We start from the raw sequence: 9,969 nt of genomic DNA on the forward strand, positions 1-9,969 counted from the left end.
CAGAGTGTTTAAGAAATTGCACTGCCCAGATGAGTTGAAGTTCGAATATTCGTGGTCGCCATCGCAAGGGGATGCATATGATTGGTGGAAGACCATCCCCACCTTGCGTAGAACCACTAGTGCAACCGATGACTTCATTAGAGAGTTCAGATAGAAATATATCCCAGACGCATATGTTGATCAGAAACTGCAAGAATTTTTGAGTTTGAAACAAGGGAACCGATCGGTGGCAGAGTATGAGAGGGAGTTCTCCCGCCTGAGTCACTATGCGGGGAGTCTCCTTACTACCAGCAAAACAAGATGCAAGAGATTTGAGACGGGTTTGAAGCCCAAAGATAAGGATGCAAGTTGTGGGATTCCGACACAAAGAACTTCTTAGAGCTTATGTCTCAAGCACTTGAACTGAAAGGATTGAATCAAGCAACCCAAGGAAAGAAAATTAGAAAAGGTTGAGAAATTAGAAAAGACAAGGGGGAAAATCACTGAACAGAGTTCTGGTGCTACCTCTGGAAAGAGAAAGAAGTTTAGTGGACCCAGCAGGGGTCGAGGTGGAAGATTTGGTAGGGGCCGATTCTCCGGACAGAGACCCCCTAGGTCTGGTCAGCAGTCAAGCAGGGGTTCACATTCTGCCCGCCCCTGTGAGACTTGTGGCAAGATTCATGGGGAGGAGTGTTATTGGGCCACCGAGCCTACTTTAATCATGAGGCAAGGGCCATATAGCTAAAGACTGCACTAGTGCTCCGAGATATAGTCCACTCCTACTACCGAGGGATCTATTCGCAGTCCCGCTCCCAAGTTCATAGTCATTTGGGCGCAGGAAGAGGCAGGTAGAGGCACCACTTCAGCAATGGCACGCTTGGTCAATCAAAGACAAGGAAGTGCTTCAACCAGAATCTACACAATGAAACAATGAGAAGAAGCCGAGACTTCATGTGGTAGCTGTACATTCTCTATCTCTCGTCAAGATGTATTTGTATTGTTTGATCCGGTTCAACCCATTCATATGTTAGTGCTAGCATAGTCGGCTCACTTGTCGCTCCATGTGCAAATGGGTTTTGAAGTGCTAGTAACTAGTCCTTTAGGACAAGAGGTCCGGGTCAATGAATTTATAGAGACTGCCCTTTGTGATCCAAGGACATGTTTTCCTCGTCCGACTTGATTGAAATGCCCTTCGTGAGAGTATGATATCATCTTGGGCATGGATTGGTTAGCCGCATCATGCCATGATTGATCAGAGATCAAGATACTACTTTTGGTCTCCTTTATACTGATGTGGTAATACACGGGAGAGGCATTTATCGCCATCAAACATCATTTCGGCCGCACTAGCCGTAAGGATGATCGTAAAGGGGTGTGAAGCATACTTGGCACATGTGATAGACACCTGTGGGGAGTCCAAAGACTAAGGGACATCCTACGGTATGTGACTTTCCTGATGTGTTTCGATGAATTGCCGTGATTACCTCCGTAAAGAGAGGTGCATTTGAAATTGATGTTATGCTCGTGTGGATCCAATCTCCATAACGCCATATAGAATGGCACCGCACTGAAAGAGTTGAAAGTGCAATGCAAGAATTGCTTGACAAGGGCTTTATCCGCCCTAGTGTGTCACCTTGGGAGTGCCAGTGTTGTTTGTAAAGAAGAAAGATGGCACTCTCGCTGTGTATTGATTATCGGCTTGAATAAGGTGACAATAAAGAATAGATATCCATTACCCCGCATTGATGACTTGTTTGATCAGTTGAGGGGTGCAGCTGTGTTCTCCAAAATTGACCTGAGATCAGGTTATTATCAGCTAAAGTACAAGAGCAGAGTATTTCTAAAATCGCTTCGTAACCCGCTATGGCCATTATGAATTCCTAGTCATGCCATTCGGTTAACTAATGCTCCACGCTTTATGGATTTGATGAACACTATCTTCGCACCATACCTCACGGGCTTTATTGTGGTATTTATAGATGATATATTGGTCTATTCGAGGAATGCGTAAGAGCATGATAGACATCTCATGATTGTACCGCAGACTTTGAGAGAGAAACAACTATATGCCAAATTGTCGAAATGTGAATTTTGGCTCAAGGAGATATCCTTTGGGGCACATAGTATCGCAGAGGGTATTAAGGTAGATCCAAGTAAGATTGAAGTCGCCCTTAATTGGAGGCCACCCTAAATGTTACGTAAATTCGTAGTTTTCTGGTTTAGCCGATACTACCGTCGATTTGTGAAGGATTCTCCATGTTGGCATCTCCATTGACCAAGCCGCTTAGAAAAGATGTAAAATTTCAAGGGACTGACAAATGCCAAGCAAAGTTTTGATGAATTGAAGAGATGTTTGATCAAGCTCACCCGACTTTACCTACACCGGGTAAAGAATATACAGTTTACAGTGATGCTTCTCACAATGGGTTAGGTTGTGTGTTGATGCAAGATCGAAATGTCATTGCCTATGCATCACGCCAGCTGAAACCGCATGAGAGGAACTATCCAACACATGATTTGGAGCTTGCAGCTATTGTGTTTGCTCTTAAGATCTGGAGGCATTATTTGTATGGGGAGAAGTGCTATATCTATACAGATCATAAGAGTTTGAAGTATTTGGGCACCCAAAAAGAGTTGAATTTGAGACAGAGGAGATGGTTAGAGTTGATAAAAGACTATGATTGTCTGATAGACTATCAGCCAGGTAAAGCTAATGTTGTGGCTGACGCCTTAAGTCGCAAAACTATGGCAAGTCTACGAGTTACTCCTTTGTCTTTGGTACATGAGTTAAAATCATTACATGCCAGTTTAGAGATTAATGATGAGGGGCAGACAGCAGTTGCATGGCATGTACAAATTAGTTAATTGATCGATCGTAATGGTCGCCGTAATGATGAAAGGTATCGAATCGTTAGAAGAAGTCGCAGGCAAGAAACCGTAATTCTCAATCGTAAATGATGGTCTCATCGTTACACCAAGGTAGAATATGTGTTCCTAATGATGTGGATTTGAGGCAAATCATTTTGAAGAAAGCACATGAGTCTCCTTTTGCCATGCACCCTGGTGGCACAAAAATGTATAGGGGCTAAAGGAGCATTACTGTGGATGGGTATGAAAAGAGATGTGGCAGAGTTTGTATCCAAATGCCTAACTTGTCAACAAGTAAAGGCAGAGCATCAAGTACCTGCCAGGTTGTTACATCCACTACCAGTACCAGAATGGAAATGGGAAAGAATAACAATGGATTTTGTGATGGGACTTCCGAGGACACGTAAGAGTCATGATGCGCTTTGGGTCATCGCTGATGATCGACTAAATCGCCATTTTCTCGCCAATCGGATGGACTACGCTTTAGAAAGATTGGCCAAGTTATACATTGATGAGATTGTGAGACTACATGGAGTGCCGATCCATCGTGGTCGATGCAGATCCTAGGTTCACTTCTAGATTCTCGGGTAGTCTTCAGAGAGCCCTAGGAACTAGATTGAACTTCAAGATCGCATTCCACCCATAGACATGGCCACCGAGAGGGTAATTCAGATCTTGGAGGACATGCTACGGGCTTGTGTGATTGAATTTGAAGGCGCTTGGGATACACACTTGCCTTTGATTGAGTTTGCTTACAACAATTTACCAATCAAGCTTTGGGATGCCTCCATATGAAGCTTTGTATGGCAGAAAATGTAGAACCCCATTGTGTTGGGATGACGTGGGTGAAAGAAAGATGATTGGACCCGAAATTGTTCAACAGACTGAAGAGAAGATTAGGGTGATTAGAGGTCAACTTAAGATTGCATCAGACCGTTAGAAGTCCTACATTGATCTGAAGAGAAGAGATGTTCTGATGCAAAGGTGACAGAGTTTTCCTCAAAGTTTCTCCTTGGAAGAGGATTATGAGATTTGGCAGAAAGGGAAACTAAGTCCTCGTTTCATAGGGCCATATGAGGTTCTGGAAAGAGTGGGTCCTTTGGCTTATCGGTTGGCACTATCTCCAGAGTTAGAGAAGATACATAATGTCTTCCATGTGTCTATGTTGAGGAGGTATCGATCAGACCCATCTCATGTACTACCCGTAGAGGAAATTGAAGTGAATCCAGACCTCACATATGAAGAAGAACCCATAGAGATTCTGGCATATGAGGTGAAGTAGCTACGGAACAAGCAGATACCATTGGTAAAAGTCAGGAACCATCATTCGCCAAGAAGCTACTTGGGAATGAGAGGAGGACATGAGGAGACAACACCCACAGCTATTCAAAGATTGATACCAGGTAAAATTTCGAGACGAAATTTATTTAAGGGGGGGAGAATTGTAACACCCCCGTTTGTATAGCCTAGTAGATTTCACTGTTCCGGCGACCGGTGTCGGTCCGGACAATTAAGGGGATTAGGACCACACTTAAGACAACTTAAGAAGCCATAAACACAAATAATTAGTAATGTTCAATTAGTTAAGTATAAATAAGAAAAATAGAACATAAGAAGTTAATCGAGCCGAGAGTCACAGCGAAGGGTGACCTCCTGAACGATCACAAGTCATTTTAAACTCAAATTTCAACCATAAAAGTGACGCCATGTCCTTAGGACCCTTATGAACACAAGTGGAAAAGAGAAAATCACTTAAAAGAACTATTAAGCTACCAAATAATTAGGTCAGGGAGCCGGAAGAAATATTGGATTATTTGCAAAGCGGGATGAACTGACGAGGGGCAATTTGGTCAATTAACCCCGAGAGCTGACTCCTAACCTAACTGTCCAATAAAATCGGAGAAATAAAAATTTTCGGAATCGAGAATTAAATTAAAGAACTAATAGAAAAAAAAATAAATAGAAAAAAAAAAGAGAAAAGGAAAGAGGTTGGAAAAGTCAAAGGGATGACATCATGTATAATGTCATAAAGATTTAATTTAATTATTTTATTAATTAGAGAATTTTGGTCTTCAAAAAGGGATAAACATAAAAGAAAACAAAAAGAAAAAAAAAAATTGAAAACCTCATTTTCCATCTTCCTTGCCGCCCCACTTTCTTCTTCAATTCACCATTGCCCATCCTCCATTAAAGCTTGCACTCAAGCTTTATTCCTCCACTCAACCTTAATAACTCCCTTAAAAACCTCCCTAGAACTTGTTATTGCAACTTAAGAAGGAGATTACAAGAAGAAAGAAGGAGAGAAATTGGAGAATTGGCAAAATAGTTGAGGTTAGTATGCTAACTTACTATTTTTCCATTCAAATGCATGTTTAGGTAATTAAGTGAGTTAAGAACTTGATGTAAATGAAACAAATATGGGGAAAGAATTAAATTGAAATTTCGGGCAGCTTGAGAGGAGTGTGGTTTGCATGAATATGATGCAATTGAGTGAGTTTAGAAGCTTTACTTAGTTAAATGATTAGCATTAAAATTATTAGAAGTAGTTAAATGCAAGAGTTAGTGAGATTAGGGTTTCAATGCTAGGGTTTATGAACCAAAAATTGGAGAAATGCATAAATGGCATGTTTAACCTATTGTGACAGGAAATAATGGTCAATTATGACCAAATAAGTTGTGTGGGAATGGTAGGAAATTAAACCAAATTCGTAGGTCAATGGTCATGTCTGGCAAGATGACCAAACCCACTTTGAAGTACAAAAACTCAAATATTACAAGTCCAATTTATATGACAACAATTGGAGATTAAAATAGACATAAAAGAGCACAATTTTCATTAAGGAAACATGACCAAAAACTGACCAAAACTTGGTGAAACAATTGACCAAAGTGAATTGATAACAGGCTGCCACTGCACTAAGCTGACCAAATGAATAATAACTGTTCATTTGGTCATAATTCGAGTTAGACAGGTCAAATTGTCCTGAAATTTTACCAGCAATTAGATGAGACATAGATCTAAAACTTTCATGAAGAACACCACCCCAAATTATGCCATTAAACCATTCAAATTATTGAGCAAATTTAAATTACCAAACCTGCAACTCGCAAATTTTCAATTGAGCAAGAATGTTTGGATGGCTATAACTCTCTAGGAAACTCGGATTTAGGCGATTCTTGAACTGATGGAAACCTAAGAAATAGTAGAACATTTCATATGAAGAAAGTTAGACCCAATTATGAACTTAACTTAATCAAATTATTGACCAAAGTTGGATCAAAATCTGCCAGAACCCAAAAGTGCAGTATGAACAGTGCACGTGAACATTAAACTTATTTTGGCTATTACTTGAGCTACAAAACTCCGATTGAGGTGATCCAAAAATGAGAATACACTTAAGACAGTAAGGAACATTTTCTATGAAGGAAGTTTTGTCAAATTCCAATAGTAGACCGACTAATGAAATAGTGCAATTTCGAGAACCAAACTAAAATTGGCAATTTTGCCAAAATGACCAAAGTTTTAAACAAATGACCAAAACCAACAAGTTTGGTGATCAAAATGTGGTATGTGGGTGAAGTTGGAGTTCCCATACCCATTAAACCTTCGAAAGTCAATAATTTGACTTAAATAGTGCAGTGAATAGTAACTCGAAACACAAAAATTTCGAGAACGTCGAATTTAACACGTTAGAGCTAGGTAAATGTGAAGTTAAGTTTATTTTGGATTTATTTTGTTTTAGTACTGAAACATTGGAAAATTTCATGTTTCAGTGGAAAAGAATACCGATGAACTCCGAGGAGTCGAGTCAAGGCCAACAAAGCGACTGCTTGAGGTTTGTGCACAACATATACTTTTATAATCATCTTTTGCATATCGATTTGAATAATATGAAATATTAGATTATGTCATTCTTATGATATTTGATCTAAATTATTGAAAGTTATTTTGTATATTTGAAAAGACAATGTTTAGCAAATTGTTAAGATAAGTTTTGAAATCACAGTGTCATGACCACATATTTGAACACCTCACTAGCACGACTAGTGGGGGTAATTAGTTTTGAATTTTGATTCCTTCTCCGAGAAGTGTTGAGGTGTGCCAAGAGAAGAGGATGTGAATGGATATCCATATATTTGAGCTAGCTAGCCTTGTGATATGATTTCTCTTTAGCTTCTGGCTATTGAGATTCATGTGATTTCTCTTTAGCCTCTGGCTATTGAGATTCTATTTGTTTTGAATGGCGTGATCTAACTGTGGGTTTTATGAAATGTGTTTTGTTACTTTGAATTGAACTTGGTTTACATGTAAAATCTTACAATGCATGATTGTATTTAATTTTCATGTTTAGCCAAATTTTTGAATGAATGTGCTTTAAGTTTTGCATAAAGATTATTTTAGTATATTGTGCACCACTGAGTCCTAGTACTCAGCGATAGCTTTTATTGCTGTCGCAGATACAGAGACTAGAGGAGCAGCAGATCGAGTCACGAGGTGTGTGAAGTCATCACTTGAAGCTTTGGGCATAATTTATACCCTATCTCAGAATACTTCTTTGATGTATATATTGCACATAAATGTATGGACATGTAAAGATGGGTCTTGAGCACTTGTACACAAATCAGATGAAGTTTGTAATAAAGTTTAGTTTGTGTTTCTTTTGATATAAATTTGTAAGGTTGTGTATAAATTATTTTATTTTTAATGAAATATGAATGATATTGATTGACAGTATTTTGAGAACTATTGAACTTGTGAATTTTGAGAAATTGACTGAGTTTGATTGTAAAACTAAAGTAGGGGTTGAGAAAAACTTTTAGAAGTGCTTTTTACAGGTATTTGAAGAACGGTTTTCTCAAAATACAGAGGAAACTCTGTCAAAATTTTTATAGAATTTGCGGAAAACTAAAATGGACCAAAATATTAACTAGTTTTAATTTTAACTAAATGTGTTAAGTACTTACTAGAAAATGCTCACCACTTGTCAAAAATAAGAAAATTGTTTTAAAATCCCTTGTAGGGTACTTAATGAGTTATCGGTAGGTGAAGTTCGGTAGTTCATTAGGTAGTCTACGGGATCATGTTATGCCTTACAGAGGGATAAGGTGTGACAGGAAACTTCCCATATCCCATTGCATTTTGCAAACAATCTCTTGTCACTTTTCGATCACCATAGAATTCATAATCATAATACTAGAGTCTAAGTTAATTTTTTAGCCAAAAATGTGACAAAAAAAGGCCTGATAAAGGTCATGGTATGTATAATCTATTGTGTTTTCATGCACTTCTTGTCACACCCATAGTATATCTAATGAATCACTGCATTTCACCTATCTTAACTCCATTAAATATACTACAAGAGATTTTACAAACAATTTACTTACTTTTCGAAGGTGGTGAGCACTTTTGGTAGGAATTAAAAACTTTTACTTAAAGTTTAAAGACTAGTTAAAATTTTTGTACATTTTTATTTTTAAGCAAAATTTGAAAAATTTTCAGTAGAGTGCCGTTTATATTTGGGAAAAACAGTTCTTCAAAACCTATAAAAAAACACTTCCAAATAATTCATTTCAACCCAATTGCAATCACCAAAACTCAAATCATTACAAATCCAACCAATCTCCATAATTTATGACAAATGCAAAACATTTAAGTAAATCCATTCTCATTGTATTGAAAATATTTGATGTCATTCACAATATAGTTCACAAACATAACAAGCCAAAAGATAATATTTTTACATATGACTGTACAACTACTCAATTACAAAAAAAATACATATGACTATAACATTATTTACATCAACTAATTACAAGGGTATAACTAAATACCCATACAAAAGCCTCAGTGTAGTCCCAACAAATAGCTCACTCACTGCTTGCTTTTTCTTATTTCTATCTCATAAAGCAAAGAAAGCTATCGCTGAGTATAAAAATACTCAGTGGTGCATAATAAAATATAAAATGCAAAATATAAAACATTTGTTATTAATTCACAGTTCAAATATTTCACAATCACATTTCAATTTTCAAATAACATTTATCACAAATCACAATTTAAATATTTCACAATTTTTAAAGCTTAATATAACACAAATTTGATCAAACAATTTAATAAACACAGTGTTGCCAATCAATAACACAACTTAGGCCATGACACAAAATTTCCAAATATATCGTGTTGTACACCACGATAAGGCAAACTCACCCCACTAATCGAAATCAATGAGGGAGGTGGATATCTAGTTAATGAGTACTCCTTCAAACTCACCTCAGACTGGGAAGTCAAAGAGGGAAGAATATAGTCAAACTCACCTCATAAACGGAGGAGGAACATAGTTATATTGCCATGCCAAGTGTGAATCAAAAACAATTTAAATCTAGTTATTCAAACATTTCACACAAAACACAAATCAATTTCCAATTCAAATTTTCATTCATAAAATGACAACACAGCCTAAATCGAACCACATCATTATTACAACTCATGCACAATGAATATCTAAATCAGTTTTCAATTAGAAAAAGATAAATTAAAGTTTATTGTGTACAAACCTGATGCGAGTCGCCTCTAGGCCTTGACTCAGTTTGCCCTATCCTTTTCCAGGTATTTTTTAGCTGAAACACGCAATTTATAGTGTTTTACTATCTTATTATCACAATAAATCAAATAATTAATTCATATATACTTAATTCTAGCCCTAATATACTTAGACTAACGTTCTTAGAAATTTTCATTTCGGGGTTACTATTCACGATACTATTCAAGTCAATTTGTTGACTCTCTTATGCTTAATAGGTATAGGGATTTCAATTTCACTCACATACCACATTTTGGTTACTAATTTTGTTAGTTTTAGTTGCTCCTTAGATTTTTAGGTTTCCTAGGCACAATTTCAAATTTTCTAGATTTGGTGTCCTGTTTTGTACTATTCCATTGGTCATGTTGCTGTTAGAATTTGGCAAAGTTTTCTCCATAAAAGTTGTTTCTTATTGTCTTAACTTTAATTTCCTTTTTGAATCACTCTATTTGGAGTTTTGTAGCCCAAGTTGTAGCCATTTGAACATGGCTGGCTGGATTTGGTGTTACCTGCATTTTGGGCATTTTCTAGATAATCGCGC

The sequence above is a fragment of the Hevea brasiliensis genome, chromosome 15 (assembly GCF_030052815.1).
Source record: "Hevea brasiliensis isolate MT/VB/25A 57/8 chromosome 15, ASM3005281v1, whole genome shotgun sequence".
NCBI classification, from domain to species: domain Eukaryota; kingdom Viridiplantae; phylum Streptophyta; class Magnoliopsida; order Malpighiales; family Euphorbiaceae; genus Hevea; species Hevea brasiliensis.